Genomic DNA, 19351 nt, shown 5'->3' with positions numbered 1-19351 from the left:
GCGCTAATGTCTCACTCTGATTGGACCGCGTCGTTGGCGCCAGTGCCTCACTCTCATTGGGCAGCGTCGGTATGCTTGGCTCCGCCTGTTTTTCTTCCCCAGCGAGTGACGGGCCTGCGCCGGAGGGGTGGGGCGGGGCGGTAGGAGAGAGAGTGTGTGGAGGGGCGGGCGGGGCGGGGCGGGGCGAGTGGGGGAGGGGCGGGCGGGGGGCGGCGGTTGGGCAGCGTCGCCTCTAAGGAGGAGGAGGAAGGAGGGCGAGCGAGGAGGATGGCGGAGTTGGGGCTCCTGACGGTAACCCGGGGCCGCTGAGGCGGGAGGGTGGTGGTTACTCGGTTCTTCCTGTCTTCCTTCCTACCCGTCGGGCGGTCCCGCTGGCTGTCGATAGGGGGAGGCCCCGCGCGCCCTGGGGGGCTAGAGCCGGCGGGGCCGGGGCGAGGCCCGAGGGGCTGGGGCCCTGGGAGGCGCCGCCGCCGCCGCTTTCCTGGGTGCTGTCGCAGGGAGGGCCGGGCCCTCGGAGCCGGCTCTCGTGCGGGTCCCGCAGCCGGGCGCCGAGAGTGAGCCGGCCGGCTCTGACAGCGGCCGGGGCCGGGCCTGCGGTGGCGGAGGGCGGGCGGCCGGGGCAGCGCCCGGGCGAGGGCGAGCCCGCGCGAGGGCGCGGGCCGGGGGCGCCGGGCGGACGGCCCTGCTCGGTTCTGCCCCCGGGGGCACCTGGCTCAGGCTGCGGGGCGCCCCGTGGGCGTCCGGGAGGCGTGTAAATCGTTGGCGGGGGCCTTGGCGCAGTGCTAGTGGTGCGGGGTGGGGTATTTTCTCGCGCCTTCCCCAAAGCCCACCACTCTCTCCCCTTCTTCTGTCCTTTCTGTGAAGAGTGGCGAGTTGGCTTTGGGTATGTTGCCTGGTGAGGCGAGTTGTAGGCATCCAAGACCGCCCTGTTGGACTTGCTTGGTGGCAGCTTCTTTCCGCGGTAGCTTTTAGGAATAGAGGAAAAGTACTCTTATCTCCTCTCCTCCTCCCCTCCTCTTTTGCCCCCCCCCCCCCCCAGCTCTTAACGCTGGAGGCTTCAGGACCAAACGATTTTCCCCCAGCCCCTCAGTATCCATTGTTTTGTACCATCCCCCTCCCCCGCCCCAAGCCTAGGTAGAAGCAGCATGACTTCAAACCCTTAATTGCCCCCTCCCCCCCGTTTTTAAATCAGCAGAGGTTTTGTGTTGTTATGTTAGTACGGATTTACAAACAGGTGGAATGAATACCGATTCGGGAGTTGGAAAAAAGATGCTTTTTTGTGTGTTTTTAAGCTTTCAGTCCTTACAGTTGGTGATTTGATTTTCTTGTCTGTAGCTTTGTATCATAATGGGGGTGATGAGAATAAAAGAGGAAGCAATGTTTTGCAACCTACCCAAAGAAATGTTTTTTAAGTCTCTGGGGATGCTGAAGCAAAATTGGGTTGTAGATGTGTACTGTATAGTATTTGCTTCCATCATAACTACCAACAGTCTGTAGCTTTCACCTGTGCAATTTTGTACACTTCATGAATGTCAGCTTCCAGTATCTACCGAGAGGCATTACTGTATCTAAAACTTATTTTTTGTTCTTCAGAATCCTAGGGTATACTTGTGTAACCAGGTATTTTTGTATTTAAGTGTAGCATTAATACTGAAAAATTACCTTATTTTAAAGACCTCGGTTTATTAGTGTACTAATTTCTACCCTGGCCCTTCCATGCCATATCTCTTATAACTGTTAATATGTATTTGAAGAAACTTAGCTGTTGGGTACAATTTGTAACATTCATACATTTATGGTTTGAATTTATCAAGTGTTGACCTTCTGTGTGACAGTGACAAGAATTTTTAGAAATTATATATATAACACCATTCTCTACCTATGGAATTTAGATTGTGATAAATCTTTTTAAATACTTATTTGGACATAAGGTACACTGAAGCTTTTATTTAATTATGAATATACATTTGAAAAATCTCAGACAAGTAAAGGCTTTAAGGTTTGTAACTTTCAAATGGCTTAAATATAAAGCTAACATAAAACTATATTCTTGAAATGACAGTTTTGAGGGGTGGACCTAGCCTATCTGTAAGATTACTACTTTTTCTTAGGGTGTTTGTTTAGTTTTTGAAGAAACAACTACCTTTACTCTCGGGTTGGCATTTGCTTATTGATCTCTCATTGTTAATACAGTTTTCAAGTGTTTTTCTCTTGTTAAAAGTTGTTAGGAATAAAAGTGATATTAAGAGATATATTAATAGCTTGCAGCTAGATTTTTAAAAAGTTTTTAAACTACCATTTTCAGAAAGTTGATCAGAGCTGTGTTTTGATAATTGTAGCCAGACTTGTAAAACAGCTTGTGATTTACAAACCAGTTAGAAATTTGAAACAAAAGGAATACCAAAATTATAAATTCTAGTGTTATATTGCTGGAATTGTGCTTTTTAAGTATTACTGTTTCTTCAGTGACTTGGGACAGGGCTTGTCCCATGTTCAGTGAGATATAAACTAGAATTCTATGTGGAATATTCCCAAAGATGTCTTCTGAATAAGCTGCTGTGTGTGTGTGTGTGTGTGTGTGTGTGTGTGTGTGTGTGTTATTTATTTATTTATTTATTTTTAAGTAATCTCTACACCCAGCATAGGGCTTGAACTCACAACCCCAAGATCAAGAGTTGCTTGCTCTTCTGACTGAGCCAGCTGGGCGCCCCTCTGCTGGTATATTTTTTGACTTGCTTTACCCATGTGGGGGAAAGGTAAATAATACTGAATTTCTTTGTTATCCAGGCAGTCCTATTTGTTTTGAAATGCTGGATTATCAATATCTGTTGTGTGTAATTTAATATTTCTGTAAGACTTGTGTTCTTTAAACAATTTAATTTTTAGATTTTTTTCTAGTAAGATATTTAAATATAAAAATAAACTTGTGTTTTTGATTAAAAACAAACCTTAACTTGTGTGTGCAGATATAAGGATGAGTATTTTTTGGAGGTTGAAAGAATATATCTTTAGAATTCAGTTTACTATATTATGTATCATTTACGTATCGTTCATGTATGAAAACAAAATCTATGCTTATAATCAAAAACCAAACAAGAGCAGCACCCCCCCAACAAAATACAGTAAAACCAAACAGAATGACCTGTAAATCCTTCAGTTGAGTTCTGAGGTTTATGTTTTGACCTTGGTGGAAGTGTTCTTGAATTAGTTTATAAAATATCAGTTCAGGGAGGAGAGGAAATTTAGACATAGAATAAACACTTTCCTAATAAGACTAGTAGGGAATTGGTAAATATTTTGTTGTGCATAAATTAGATAGAAATTAACTGTAATTTAGCAGCAGAGTGATGTATTAAGTACTTTCACATGGTACTTGAGAAATGAGTACTGCAGATATTAAATTGGTTGCTTTTTTGCTTATTGTTAGACTTACACTTCATGCATTTTATATTATGTATCGGCATATTATAATTTAAGGCTAACTCTTGCCTAGGCTGAATTATAAAAAAGTTGCTATCCCTGTGTTCTCAGTTTTGTTTTGTCTGCTAGTTATACCACATCAAAGTTAGGCCATATAAATCTTTCTGAAAATATTTTCTCTCCGACAATATACTAGTTAAAATTTTGCATTTTCCCAGCTCTGTTTACACTGACTCTTAAAATCTGAAAAATTTTTAAGTCACAAGGTGACCTATGGAATGCTTGAACTTTATATAGAGTGTTCTGAAATGTAATTGCAGTCAGTGAAGGCTGAAAGAAACAAGGATAAGTTGGAAAAACTGATTTGTGTTCTAAAATATGTAATTGCATTATTTTTTAGGTAAACTAATGCTCATTCCTTGGTACTTTCCCCTGGTTCCCATCTTTTTAGTACAGCATCTTTAATTCTGTAAATCAAAATTGTAATACATAAAAAGAATATTCTAATTACAAAGGGCTCTTTAGCTTTTAAGATGTTGGTAACATGTGCTTTCTGAGAAAGTATGAAATTCCCATTATCAAGATTTAAAAGAACTAATTAGATTTCACACTATATATCTCATTCCAACTTCTCTAAAGATCAGAACTGATTGCAAAAAGTAGTGCATGTTGTAAAAGGTAAGGGTTCTTTTATCAGAAAGAATGAACATACTGCTTGAAGCTAAAACATTAAAGGAGACCTTAAAAGTGGGTAAAATTGGTCCCTATGTGAAATGAACCTGAAAGACTTTTATGAAGTATTTTGGCTTGTCTATCTTCTAATGTTTATAGCACTGTGAACACTTAAAATTTAAGCACTTTATTTGCCCTCAAATACTATTTGTAAATTCTACAATTTTAATTAAGTAATTTCACAGTTGATAAAGATAAATCTTTTTTTCTTTTGGTTTTTCTAATGTCTTGGAGGTAAAGTAGAAATTACTTGTTCTGACAATGATGAGATTAACTCTAAATTCTAGATATTATCAGTTAAATTTGCACTTTCTCAGTTTCCAGTTTTGTGTTGTACAACACTCCTTCCTGCTTTCAGGACTCACAGTTTTGTAAGTAGTCATTAAGTTAACTTTAAGATTTTGTTCTGTAAATATTTCTTACTATAATTTCATATTCATAATGTCATTGACCTTCTCCTAAGTGCCATGTATGTCCCAGACTCTGAGGATACATAGATAAATACGTTATGTTTTCTGCTTTCAGAAAGTTCAGTTTGTTGCCTGAACTGTGCAGGTCAGTAGTAAATTGTTTTACAGTGTGACAAGTGCTTTGATAGCAGTATATGCTGGAGAACTCAGATGAATTAAAACATAGATTGCATGTATAACTAGCAATGCTTGCTGGAGGATAGTACTTGAACTAACTCTTAGGGCTAAGTAGGAAAGAGTGGACAGAAAAAGCATGGAAGTTAGAGATGTTAAGGTCCATTTGGAGAATTGCAGGTGAATAGCAATTTGGATTCTATGTATGATTTAGTATTTTTTTTTTTTTTTAAGATTTTATTTATTTGACAGAAAGACACAGCGAGAGCAGGAACACAAGCAGGGGGAGTGGGAGAGGGAGGAGCAGGTTCCCTGCTGAGCAGGGAGCCCGATATGGGGCTCAGTCCCAGGACCCTGGGGATCATGACCTGAGCTGAAGGCAGATGCTTAACGACTGAGCCACTCAGGCATCCCTATGATTTAGTATTTTAGTAGGCATTCATGAAAGCATATATTTTTAGAGATTGTTATTTCTTGTGGGTTTTTTTTTTTTTAATTTGGGCCTTGAACTGTGGATCTGCATGAATGTTGGAGATCTGCTTCAAATTATTATTTAAACCTTTTAACTAAGTATATTTGTCGTTAATATTTTAATTAAATATAAGAAGAACATATCAGTCTGATGCTGAATAATCCCCAGGTTTAGACCTTGGATAATTATGTTTCAAAGACACATATCTTTTTCTCAACATTTATGCATCATGTTAAGAGTAACATTTGTGAACCTCTTTAGAACTCAGTGGTAAGTGTTTACTGTACAAACATTTAAAATTCACTCTTCTGGGGGCACCTGGCTGGTTCATTTGGAGGAGCCTGCCACTCTTGATCTTGGTCATGAGTTCAGCCCCCCCCCCCCTTGGGTGTAGAGATTACTAAAAATAAATTTAAAAAAATAAAATTCACTCTTCTGAGAGCATTAAAAACCACCTCTTTTCATACTTATTTCAAAATGCCACTCTTTCCTTTGGGTATAAGTCAGACTCTATCATCAGCAGTTATATCCTGGTTGAAGTCTCTGTGGCTTGTATGATTTAGAAGTTCTCTGAACTTGAATATTAGGTAATTTTCCATACAGTATGATTTGATGATACTCCTTTGAGGCTGTTTTTTTGCCATTCCAAACTCTGTTCCCTCCAAAGTGCCATGGTTTCTCTTTTAAAACATTCTCATGCTGCTTTTTGTCCGTTGTTACTTTTGATCCTTCCAGTTATTTTTGTTATAGAAACTTGAGAAATTCCTTCTTAAAATTTTCACTGCTTAGTAATTACATTATACATTTTAAAAAAAGATTTATTTAATTATCTTGAGAGAGAGAGGGTGTGCAAGAGCCAGCAGGGGGAGGGGCAGGGGGAGAGAATCTTTCTGAGCAGACTCCCTACTGAGCGAGGAACCTGATGTAGCTTGATCCCACAGCCCATGAAATCAGGACCTGAGATGAAACCAAGAGTCAGATGCTTAACCGACCGAGCCACCCAGGTGCCCCTACATTATAAATTGTATATCACCTCATTTATTTCAAGGTTATTTATTAGGAAACTAAAACTTTCTGGTTTCATCTCCTTGGATAGATGCAACCCCCTGCATTCTCACCTGGCTAACCCAATCACCCTTCTGGCCTCTCTATCATATCCTTTGGGAGGCCTTCTTTGATCCTTAGATTCTCCTGTTCTAAGGTTCTTTGGCACCTGCACTTACTCTTTTTTAACATTTTTGTAATGATGTTTTTAGTGTCTGTCTTTTTTGCTAGACTGTAAGTTTCATGGTAGCATCAAGTATGTCTGTCTTTACTACCATTTCTCCAGTATATAATGTCTAAACTTTGTAGGCTCCTAATAAAAAAATTAATAAAATTAACAATCTTGAGCCCCAAAACAAACAAGACCTAGTGCTTTTGGTCTTAAATGTATTTTCTGCTTTTAGACCCCCTCAGGCCTTAACTGAAGGCTTTTTTTCCCTCATAATGTACAATTTAAAAAAGTTTAGTAACTAAATGTAAAAAGGACTGGGATATCTCCTAGAGGTCTTAAGAGAGTTGAAAATGAGAGCGGGGGAAAAACACTTAAAAATCAGGTACAAAACATTTTTTAAAAATGGCAGTTTAAGGCAACTTAATGTTGTGATAAACAATCTTTCCAGGCACCATTTGTTTTATATATAGTATAATATAACAGTAATGCTGCTAGAAGATCATGAAGAAGAGATTAATTGTTGTTAGTAACTTTTGTTAAAGATTACACAGGACCGTGTGTTGTATTTGGGAGGGGTTTTTATCTAAAATGATGCAATTAAAAAATTACAGTGTCAAGCTTTTGTTATTGGAAAGATTGGCTTAATGAGGTGAGACATAGCAGGCACCATAAGTATTGAGTAAAATTAAGTTGAAGCAAATAATTCTCTGAAAGTACTGAATCACTGCAGTGTAAGTACTTTACAGTTTGTAGAAGTAGATTTTATACCTACCATGTTGTTTCTTTCCTTACGTAGCTATGAAATATGTAAAATTGAGTAACATGTTTTTCATTGGTTTTGAATAAAAACATATCTGTTGCAATGATATGACAAAATGACATAAGTATTTTTGTAACTTTTATTCTGTTAAAAAGAGTAAGCTTTATTTTTTTGGTATTTGTTGGTAACCTGGACTGGAAAAATTAGGTTGGGGGTTGTAATTACTTCTTTGTTAGGAGCATGTGGAGTCTAGCAGATTGGGTGACCTGAAAGAGATTATATTTAATTCCAATTTTGTTTATATATCTTTTGGGGTAAGGAATTGAAAATTTCACCTAAGGGCTTTAGTTCTTATTCAGATAAACTGCACTTTATCTTAATATTGTAATCTATTGAATTCTATGATTCTGTAAGTATGGGTAGAAAAGCTGGTTATTTCTTGTTGCTAAAACAAATACTGGTTTATCTACCATGTGTTAATTAGCATTTTAAGCTCATAGAAATAGGATGCTTATATACTAGGCAGCTTAAAATAGTAAGGTTTTATGATTTAATCTTGAAGACATTTATTTCTGTACCTTGGAAGTAGTGATTTGAAATTCTTAATACTAGAAATATGGCCTAGTTTCAGAACACCCACTAAGCAACTGTGGGAACTCAGCATGCTAAATGGCTTGTAGTGCTGCAGTATTTTTTAATTTTCTCCACCCCCTGTTATATAATAGCTTATAGTAGTACACACAGAACATGAGTATTTGGGACAAGAACAAAGTGTATTGAAGTCTCCAAAACATGTGAGACTGCCAGGCTTTGTGTTGACTACTAAGAAGCTAAAAAGATAATCAAATATAATGATGATTAGTGAGTAAATGACACACGTCAGGTGGTGATGTTTTTGGTTGCAAATAAGGCAAGAAAAGCAAGAATTGTTTTTGGGCTTGAGAAAAATGACTTTAAAAAAAGTCACTATTTTTGAGACAAAATTTTTAAAAATTAATTAAAATTTTTATTTAAGAAGTTTGATAGCTCTGATGTAAGCATTTCCATGATGCTTGTGCACACGACTTAAAAATTTCAGTGGAAATAATTCTAAACATTTCCCCCAGAATGTTGTGCAACGGAAACATTACAGCATTATGTCAGCCTATGAGAACCAGATACTGAAACTGATTAGCTACTAACGATGAAGAATGAAATCTACTAGTTCATATTCATTGTTCAGGAAAGTATGGTTGTAAAGTCATTTGATAAAACATAGCTTTGCCATCTTATTTTGTTTTGTTTTTTTTTTTTTAAGATTTTATTTATTTATTTGACACACAGAGAGAGCGAGATCCAGAGAGAGAGGAGAGAGCACGAGCAGGGGTAGCGGCAGGCAGAGGGAGAAGCAGGCTTCCTGCATGAACAGGGGGCCTGACGTGGGGCTCGATCCCAGGACCCTGGGATCATGGCCTGAGTTGAAGGCAGCGGCTTAACCAACTGAGCCACCCAGGCACCCCGCCATCTTATTTTGTTAAAGGGACTGAGTTGATCTGCATGAATTTTAAAAGCATGCAGATGGATATTAGAGTTAAATGTTTCAATTTAAAGATTTTTATGATACAGAAAAGGAAAGACTTAATTTGCTTTAAAAGTCGGCTGTGTAATTCTTGTTGAGTTAGCTCTATGAGTAATGCCTTAATGCATAACTAGTTGTATACAAAAATATAAAGAATTGAGGTGCCTGGGTGGCACAGTGGGTTAAGCGGCTGCCTTTTTCTCCGGTCATGATCCCGGGGTCCTGGGATCCAGCCCGGAATTGGGCTCCTTCCTCAGCGGGGAGCCTGCTTCTCCCCTGCCTGTCCCTCCCCCTGCTGTGCTTGCTCTCTCTCTCTCTCTCTCTCTCTGTCAAGTAAATAAAATCTTTAAAGAAAAATAATTTATCTAGCCTTTTCTCTACTGGAATTCAGTTATACCTGACATTTCTGTGTGTGCATTTAATGCTAATTGATAAAATAATAATGATCCTGTGGCAAGATCTCAAAGATTTTTGTTTCATCAAAGAAAGTTGAAATTAATAAAATTGAAGTTTTGCTATATTTTATTATATTCAGATTCTTTAAAGATTGATAATCTACAAGTGGTAGATTCATGTGCTAAAAATAATTTGTTAACTAGTTCATCTTTTTCCTGACTATATCATTATCCAGTTTTTATAACTAACAATATGATAGTATTTGCATTGCTTCCGAGAGTAAAATTAAGTATTGCCAAAAGTTTTTTTTCTTTCTGGCATGATTTAAATATCCTATCACTTGCTACCCGCAAATTACTAAATGATTTACATCTTTGTGGTATAAGAATTTTTTATGTCAAAATTTCCGTAAACTATGTGAAAACCATTTTGGGATTATAGTCACAAAATAGTACATACTCGTTGGGAACTGGTCGGATTTAACGTGTTAACCTAAAAAATGTCCTTTTATGTCTCTTCAAAAATGTAAGCAAGGGCTGCCTTTCAATATTTTGAGTAGCTTCTGATGGGAGAAATTCTTTATTAACCTTAAGTTGGGCCTGGCTGCTCACTATATTTCTTTTGATCTTGTTTGGGAAATATTTTTGTTTTGGGATATTTAAAAAAATACAGAGAAAATGACATTATATCCCTAAAGCCCAAAATGCATTCTAAATCCTATTTTAACTGACAGGGTAAGTAGATAAAATAATTAGTTGAGCATACCGTCTTCATCTAAATAGTCTCAAAAATGGACTGTATAAATGTGAGAAAGGATATTTGCTCTCTATTTTTTTTTTTTTAAGATTTTATTTATTTGACAGAGCACAAGCAGGGGGAGCAGCAGGGGCAGAGGGAGAGGGAGAAGCAGGCTCCTCGCCGAGCAGGGAGCCTGATGCAGGGCTCGATCCCAGTACCCTGGGATCATGACCTGAGCTGAAGGCAGCTGCATAACTGACTGAGCCACCCAGGCGCCCCTACTCTTTTTTTTAAAGTAGGCTCCACACCCAATATGGGGCTTGAACTCAGGACCCTGAGATCGAGTCAAATGCTCTATCAACTGAGCCAACCAGGCGCAAATATGCTCTGTAATAATGGCAACTTGCCAAATACTGATTCTTAAATTTAAGATTTAAGACCTTGAGACCACACATCCTCTAATCTTGCTATGTATAATACATTTATTTTTGTTTACAATTTTTCCTGACAGTTTCTGATAGTTTATAGAGTGAGTAATGGAAAGGATTTATAATCAGATAAGACCTAGTGAAGGAATGTGAGTTTATATATATAAAAATGAAGCAGTTAGAGAAAGTTAACTTAATGTTTAGCTTTAAAATGCTGAAAATCATTTGTTTTTTTAAATTGAAAATACTTTATTGAATACTGTAGTCATCTTAGTGCATATAAACTAAGATAGCAATTACATTTTCTCTTTTTCCTTTACACTGATAATGAGGTAATCAGCTTTTTTCTTTATTGCCCATTTGCACATGGTAAATGAAAAGTAACCTATATTTGGAGAATACTTAAGTTGTGTGTGACATGTTTTGAGTTCCTTGGCAAAAAAGGCAGTTAAAGCAGGTCAGTCTTTTTAGGAGGTTGTTTGGGTGGCATAAGAGCTTTTAAGAGAATGTTTGGCCAAGGTATTTGATGTTTACTATTGTCTCAGGTCCATTGAGACATTTAAATCCCTCCTACCCCACCCCTGCCTTTTATTTTGAGGCTTTGCTGTAGAATCTTGCAATTTTTATATATGGTGAGTTGAAGTGTCCAGGAGAGCTGTAATCCCAATTATGGCTTGTATTGTGGGTTGGGTAAACAGGAATTTGCAGTTCTTTGCTCAAAACTTTGCTCAGAATAAAAATTCCATATCTTAGGCTTTTTCATAAGAAGAAATGTAGATTTCCCTGAAAACTCTTACGTATTTGCTACTATGTAAAATAAATTAGTCCTATCTCTCCCTGCCTGTCCAAACAATTCATCTTGCCTCCTCACCAAAGGGAAAAAAAGTTAAATGAATGAATTTGAAGGTGCTATAATTCTATACTCTTGACATAATTCTTATTAGCATGGGTAGTATAGAGCATTTTATTTTTTCAGTTATTTCTTTACCCTCCATGAAAACTACCCTTATCTCAAGTTCATTCACGCTATTTAAGAATGTATTTTTTTCCATTTCTGTATGAATAATATTCCTTTGGGCACATTAATTTTGGGTGCTTTTTTGATCTTTGGTCTTCCGGTTTTCAAGATTCCTTTTTAACTCTTTAACTACAAAAAAATGGATATGTGATTTGGAGGGGAGAATAGTTTATTTTTGTCCTTTAAACTTTTCAAAAATAAGGAGTGTTTCAGACACTTACAAACAAAGGAAAATACAATTGAAATCTTGTCATTTTTAGGTGTTTATATCAAAATCGGAGTGACTTAGAGTTAATTTTAAGTAGAATTTAGGGAAACTAAGCATGGGACAAGGGTTTTGTCTATTGTTCAACTGTCTTCATTCAACAAGTGCTTACTGAGCACTTACTGTGTACTTAATAAAAAGTTCATAATATCTTTGAAGTTGTAGAGTAAAAATTGCTTTTTTGTGTAAGGTGCCTGTGCCTAGTAGGGTAGATAAAAACCAAGGGAATAGATACTTATAATTATTTCAGTAAATACAACTGCTGTGTATACTAGGTATTGTTTCTAAGTACTAGAATGCTACTGTGAAAAAGGCAAAAGTGTCCCTATTTTCCCATTACTTTAAATGAGGGAGTCAAGATAGCTAACCTGGCGCTTACACAGTGTGTTAAATATTCTGATGGGGCAGTTTTAAGTGGGAGCGAGCTTAGGAGGGTGTATTCAGAAAGGCTTTTGAGTGATCACAAAAGTCTTCCCAACGTCTAAGCTGAGATCTGAAGAATACACGAGAGTTAGCTTGGTGAAGAACTAAACCTATGTTTCTGACAGGAGGAAATAACTTACGTAGAGTTCTGGCAACAGGAGATAGCAGGACCTGATAGAGGATCTGAAAGAAGTTCATGTGATCTGAATGCAAGGTGGGAAATACTAGAGTTGTAGTAGAAGTAAGGCGGGGGGACGCGTGGGTGGCTCAGTCGGTTGTCTGCCTTCAGCTCAGGTCATGATCCCCGTGTCCTGGGATCAAGTCCCGCATCAGGCTCCTTGCTCAGTGCGGAGCCTGCTTCTCCAACTCTGCCTCTGCTGCTCCCCCTGCTTGTACCCACTCTGTCAAATAAATAAATAAAATCTTTAAAAAGAAAAAAAATAAGTAAGTGGGGCCAGGTCTTGAAAGGCTTGGTAAGAATTTTGGATTTTATCCTGAGGGCTAGGTTTGTGGGGGACCACCCACTCTCTCCCAAGTGTTTTAAATTGGACAGTAACCTGATTAGATTTGAGTATTTGAAAGATTACTGTAATTACAGTGTAGTGATTAGGTTGGGAACAGGATGGCGGGGTTGATGTGGTGAGACCAGTTACAAAGCTGTTAGAGGAGAGAATTTAGTATACCCTGCAGCAGGGTAGTGGCAGTGAGAATAAAGAAAAGTTGAAGAGTCAGGAGAACTTTTAGAAGGATGGATAGGTAGGAGTTGGTGATTCTTAGGATATGAGAATTGGAGAGGGTGACTGCAGGATTCTGGACCCCCTCCCACCCTTTTTAGCTGATTTCTTCTAAGATGTTATCCCTTTAAGGAGCCTTATTTCTCCAACCTCCAAGACTGGTTTAAGTTCCTTCTCTTTGTGCTTCAGCAGCTCTTATGACACTATGTTCTTGCCGTTTCCACTTGTTTATAAGTTTACAGGCAAGTACTGTGCCTTATTATTGCATACTTTGCACCTTGCACAGTGCATAACACTTAGTATGTATTAAATAAAATACCTGAATGAAAATACAGTTTTTGGGATATGGAGCCCAACATGGGGCTTGAACTTGGGACCCTGAGATCAAGACCTGAGCTGAGATCAAGAGTTGGACCCTTAACTGAGCCACTGAAAACACAGTTTTTATATTTACAGCTGGAGAAAAAAAAGCTGTTTGTCTGAAGTGTCAGTATCCAGAAACTTAGTGTATAAACTAACTTCAGTGTGAATCAGACCAGTCCATGCACTTTTGAATATCTTTTGTAAAGATGTTATAATTCAGATCTGAAGTGCTGGATATATTCTTCGTGGGCTGTCATGAACTAATGCATATGGGCTTTGATGATTACGTTGACCTCCTCTTGTATTACACATTCAGGTTATTCGCTTTATCCTTTGTCAATTTAAAAGTCAACATAACCGAACTATCACTGTTAGAATTTTTTGTTTCAAATGAAAATAGCTTTTTTTCCCCTCCCTGATTATAAAAGGAATCAGTGCTTACTTTATACATTTAAAAAAATAATAGAGATAAAGTGACAAAACATCCTAATACTTACCAAGGATAAATATTGCTATCATTTGATGAGTGTTGTAGACTTTTCAGATTTTATATATATTTATGAATGCTATGAGGAAATATATATGACAAATATGTAAGAAAAGGCATTAGTATCTTTCATATGAAGAATCCTGATAATTAGTATATAACCAAATAACTCCATAGAAATGGGGTCTTAAACTTAAATTCCTATAGGCAGGTGACATAAATGAGTGACCACTGTAAGGTTGAATTGGGGGGCACAGCTTCTATTCAGTATCAGTTTTTTGTATTAAGAAATGTTGACCCACTGGTGCTCCATTTTTTTTTTTTTTAATTTTTAATGAGAAGTAAAGGTCTGGATTGTAGTGAAGTTTCCAATTATTAAATATTGGCAAATGAAAAAATGATGTTAAATGTAGTAGCCATGGTCTGTGTTTTGTTAATACTACAAACAGTGGAAGAATGGAAAGATTTGGGGGTGCCTGGGTGGCTCATTCGGTTGAGTGTCTGCCTTCTGCTGGGGTCATGATCTCGGAGTGCCTGGATCGAGTCCCTAGCAGGGAATCTGCTTCTCCCTTTCCCTTTACTCCTCCCCTGCTTATGTTTGCTCACTCTCTCTCTCATATAAATAAAAATCTTAAAAAAAAAAATTGCCCTCACTAACCAAGGAAATGTAGATTAAAATATATCATTTTTCATATATCAGGTTGATGGAAATGAAAAAGATTGAAAATAATGGCAAGATTGGGAGAGTATAAATTGATGCAGTCTCTTTCAAAGAGACCAATTGGAATTACCTATAAATATTAAAATGCATATTAGTTTTGACCAAATACTTTTGCTTTCAGGAATCTGCCTTACAGAAATATTAGTTCCTATATGTGAAGATTTATGCTAAACAAACACTATTTACTGACCAAAAAAATTATATATATATATATATTTTATTTTAAATTTAAAGTAAATGAAGGGGGGTGCCTGAGTGGCTCCGTTGGTTAAGTGACCCACTCTTGATATCGGCTCAGGTCATGGTATCAGGGTTATGGGATTGAGTCCTGTGTATGGGATTGAGCCCTGTGTTGGGCTCCACGTTCAGCATGGAGTCTTCTTGGATTCTCCCTGCCCTTCTGCCCCTCCGCCCTCCAGTGCGTGCACACACGCTCATGCTCTCTCTCAAATAAAATCTTTAAAAAAAAAAATGAAAAAAGGCAAATAGAAACAATCTAAATGTCAGTTGATATGAGAATGATTAAGTAAGTTATGGTATAGTTACAGCACAAGTCATAGCAATGAAAAGAAATGAAGTATATCTGCATTCTTGTATGGAAAGAGTCCATAATTTACTGTTTACCATTTAACACAAAATGGACAATTTTATACATAAATTCGTATTATATATGTATGCTATTATTTTAAATGTCTATGATATTCTATTGTGTGGCACTATAATTTATTCAGACTATTGATGTACATGTAGATTATTTCCAGTGTTGTGCTATGTATATGCACATTGCTGTGAACACTGTTTTCGCAAATGTCTTTGTAGTGTTGTCTCCAAAGATAAATTTTTCTATTTTATATTGTAACATTACACATCTGAACTCTTGTAGATGCTTTAGGGAAATACATTTGTCTCTGAGAATATAATTTATGACCTCTGCTCTGAGTAAATGTACCTTAGGCAGAGTAGTTGGGGAACTAACCAGAAAAGTAGCACTGTGTTCAGTGAACTTAAATTCTTTATAGAGTTTTTAAATTTAAGTAGTAATTTTTATCTAGTCATTACATGCTTATGGTACAAAATCTAAAAGATTCAGAAGTGTAAAGCAAATCTTTCACTCTGCAACCTCTTCTGCTTAGTTTCCCTTCCTGGGAAACCACTACCAGTTTTGTGTGTACTTCCACAGATATTTTATACATATATAGGTATAGATTTTTTTTTCATAAATGGTAGCATATGATGCTGTTCTGCCACTAGATTTTTCTCTTTAACTATAAGAAATCTAATACTTACACGGTGCTCTGTATGTTGTAGTTCCTGTTCTAACACGGTTTTTGGTATTCATTGTTAATCTTTATCACAGCCTTGAGAGGCAGGTAATATTATTATCCCCTTCATACAGAGAAGGAAACTGAGGCACAGAAATTTGAACATGTTAGTAAGTTGGGAAGCTGGAGGGTTTGGAACATCCAAGAGTGGCTGCAGAGCCTTTACCAGTAGTAGCTAGTATGCTTTGCTGTCTCACTTGTTTCATACTGGTACTTGGTTGTTGCAGCATTTTTTTTTTTTTTTTTTTTTAGTAACTAGTATATTAGTGAATAAACTTAATTTATCTAATCATAACAAAGGGCCCTTGTTGATAGACATTTAGATTGTTTCAATATATTGCTGTTACACATAATGCTACAGTGAGTATCTTTGTGTGGATATAATGCCTTTGTTACTTGAGTTTGTGCTTCATTTTCATCCTTTCAAATTGGGGCAGGGGGAGTATGGATCTTTTATTCCTACAGTACAGTTATGTTTTGTTTTATGATCTAACCTGAGACTTTTAATGAGTGTATTTAGCTTGCCTATATTTATTACAGCATTATTATTATTGTTATTTTTTAAAGATTTTATTTATTTATTTGAGAGAGAGAGAATGAGAGAGAGAGAGCACGAGAGGGAAGAGGGTCAGAGGGAGAAGCAGACTCCCTACTGAGCAGGGAGCCTGATGTGGGACTCGATCCCAGGACTCCAGGATCATGACCTGAGCCGAAGGCAGTCGCTTAACCAACTGATCCACCCAGGTGCCCTACAGCATTATTATTATAGCTCATTTCCTCATCTTTTAAGAACTAAATCAAGGTATAACAGTTGAAGTATATGTAAAGGTGTAAAGCAGCATAAAGCAGTGCGGTATAAAGGTGTAAGCCTAACTCAGTCCATTTCCTCTCCATTGTTGGGGATTGTAACATTTACATTATATTCTGTAGCCATAAATTTTTCTTTCTTCCCCCCACCCCCCCCATCTAAGGCTAATAATTAAATGGACTGTGTGCTCAAAACTTGTCCTTTTTTCATGGTTTTTCTTTTTATCCTTTGGATAGTTGAATTTTGTCAACTAGTATTTTATTCAAGAGCAGTTCATAGGGAAGGTATTCCTTGAGTTCTTTCATATTCAGTGCTATTTAACTGTTGCTTTTATGCTGAACTGTATTGTTAGACTGGATGTATATTCTCGAGTCATACTTTTTTCCCCTTGAAGTTCTTATAGGTATCGCTGTACTGTTTTTAGCATTGAGTCCTTCCTTCTCTCCATTTTTTTTTTGGGTAGTAATGATGTTGCCTAGGTTCTCAAAGAATTCTATGTATGTATGTATTTATTTATTTATTTTTAAGTAATCTCTACGCCCATTGTGGGGCTTAAAATCACGACCCTGAGATCAAGAGTCACATGTTCTAAAAAAAAAAAAAAAGTCTCATGCTCTATAGACCAAGCCAGCCTGGTGCCTTACAAAAACTCTCTTTAAAGTACAATAATTTTTTTCTTAGGAAAAGATGTACCCCTTTTCTTGTTCAGTTCTGACTCTCCTGTGTCAATAATGTCAGATGAAGTCTGTGAAACCTTCAGATGTGCCAAACAAGGGGTTGTTGGGCTTGCCCTTCTGGCTATGCCATGTACACTTTAGAGAACTGAGCTGTGATACTTTCGAGATGTGAAGCTGCAAACCTCTCGCTTGAGATCTGCCAGCATCCCTCTCTACCTTCACTGCATATGGCAGCCTTTCTCATATATGTGGTTAGGGATGTCTCTTGCTTAGGGATGGAGATGTAGATTTTGCTTCTGTTTCTCATTGTTGTAGTTGTTTTGAGATTTTTTTTCAAGAGGAGAAAGTGGCTACACCATCTATACATTGCCATTTCCACCAGAAATTGTAAAGGCTGTAGGCCCAGCTTTATCAGAATTAACATCATTTATAAGTATAAGGAATAAAATGTATGCTGATGTAGTTTTCTGAAAGCCAAAACCAGTTCATTTATAGAGGTTCTTTACGATCAAATATTTTAATTAAAAAAATCACGGGGCTCCTGAGTGGTTGAGTCCATTAAGTGTCTTGCCTTCAGCTCAGGTCATGATCCCACAGGCCTGGGATCGAGCTCCATGTTGGGCTCTCTGCTCAGTGGGGAGCCTGCTTCTCCTCCCTCTGCCTACCCCTCCCCCTGCTTGTTCTCTCTCTCTCTCTCTCTCTCTGTCAAATAAATAAAATCTTTTTAAAAAATCACAATGTAACATTCAAGTTTGATAATATCACTTTATTTGTATTTATGAAGCCTTGTACATTACAAAGCATCAAGAATGAAACTAAAAACTAATGCCTCTAGTTAGAGTGTTCATTAGTTCTTTAATTTTAGGTGTTGATTCCTTTTTCAGTTGGATTCGAAAATCAACTTTTTTTTCTTTTAAAGTAGGCTGTACACCCAGTGTGAGGCTTGAATTTGTGGCCCTCAAATCAAGAGATGCAAGCTCTACCAGCCAGGCACCCCTAAAAATTGAACTTTTTTTATATATACATGGTAGATTTTTGTTTATTTTTTATTTTTAAAGATTTTATTTATTTATTTGACAGAGACACAGCGAGAGAGGGAACATAAGCAGGGGGAGCCCGATGTGGGGCTCGATCCCAGGACCCTAGGACCATGACCTGAGCTGAAGGCAGACTCTTAACGACTGAACCACCCAGGCACCCCAGTAGATTTTTTTTTTAAATTTTAAGTCTTTTGGTGTAATACATTTTAGCTCTGGAATAATCTGGTATTCTGAATGGCATCTTGTTTTTTTAAGAGAAACGTCAATTTACTTTTTAATGGCTCTATTAGAAGAAATATGCTCAAAAAAAATCTTGGTAGCTGGGGGGCAAGCTTTCTTCTTTTCTGATTTGTACATAATCTTGTGTTAATTTGACCTAGTTCTGTTTTACCTATCCTTTGTCCATTAGCAAGAGCAGGATGACTGCTCAGAGAAATGAATTATTTTTTCCATCCCATTCCTTCTGTGTGATGTATTACTTTCTTAGCCTCAAATACAAATACATTCTAATAACCTCACAAAATTTTAATGCCTGCTGTATTATTGGAATAGATTTCAGTGTTAAGTCTTTGTTATTCGTTATTTTTTTTAATAAGTTTTGTTTTTTTTTTGAAGATTTTATTTATTAGAGAGAGAGTGAAAGACCGAGGGAGGGAGCACAAGCAGGGGGAGTGGCAGAGAGAGAGAGGGAGAAGCAGGCTTCCCGCTGAGCAGGGAGCCCAATGTGGGACTCAATCCCAGGACCCTGGGATCACGACCTGAGCCGAAGGCAGACACTTAACTGACTGAGCCATCCAGGAGCCCCTGTTATTCCAATTATTGATTACTCCAGTGTTTTTTTTTTTAAATTTCAAATTACTAAAGTTTTGTAAAATTCTATCAGTGTTCTAATTTCTCTCATGCTGACCTATGTTTATTACTAAATATTTGCACTTAGGGCACTTGAAACTATGAGATTTTATAGATATTCCTTAGAAAAGATTTTTTGATCCAAATGTATTGGGAAATCTTGTATATTCTATCCTTCATCACAGAGTTCATTATTATATCAGAAAAGGATAATTTCTGCTATAAAGACGCAGTATAGTTATATTTGAAAAACATCTCATCCTAACTATAAACCTTTTTAACCATGGAAGTAGATGTTGTAGAAATACATTTTGGGAAATGCTAAGAATGTATTACACAA

General features: G+C 37.4%; 1 protein-coding gene across 3 annotated transcripts in view; it reads left to right on the top strand.

The window, feature by feature from the left end:
* Positions 1 to 19351, top strand: part of SHOC2 (SHOC2 leucine rich repeat scaffold protein) — an 87203-nt gene that overhangs the window by 666 nt on the left and 67186 nt on the right. The window contains exon 1 of one of the 3 annotated variants that reach the window (XM_028092003.2): positions 221 to 291. The exons of the other annotated variants lie outside the window; for them this stretch is intronic. The gene's annotated coding sequence lies outside the window, so the exon portion shown is untranslated. Of the gene's footprint in view, positions 1 to 220; positions 292 to 19351 lie in introns of those variants that run through there. 3 annotated transcript variants of the gene reach the window in all.

This window comes from Eumetopias jubatus, unplaced genomic scaffold (genome assembly GCF_037043125.1).
Source record: "Eumetopias jubatus isolate StellerSeaLion01/CBP00866 unplaced genomic scaffold, mEumJub1_p1.0 scaffold_17, whole genome shotgun sequence".
Classification (NCBI taxonomy): Eukaryota; Metazoa; Chordata; class Mammalia; order Carnivora; family Otariidae; genus Eumetopias; species Eumetopias jubatus.
The sequence above is the reverse complement of the archived record's forward strand: the minus strand, read 5'-3'. Positions and strand labels throughout refer to the sequence as shown.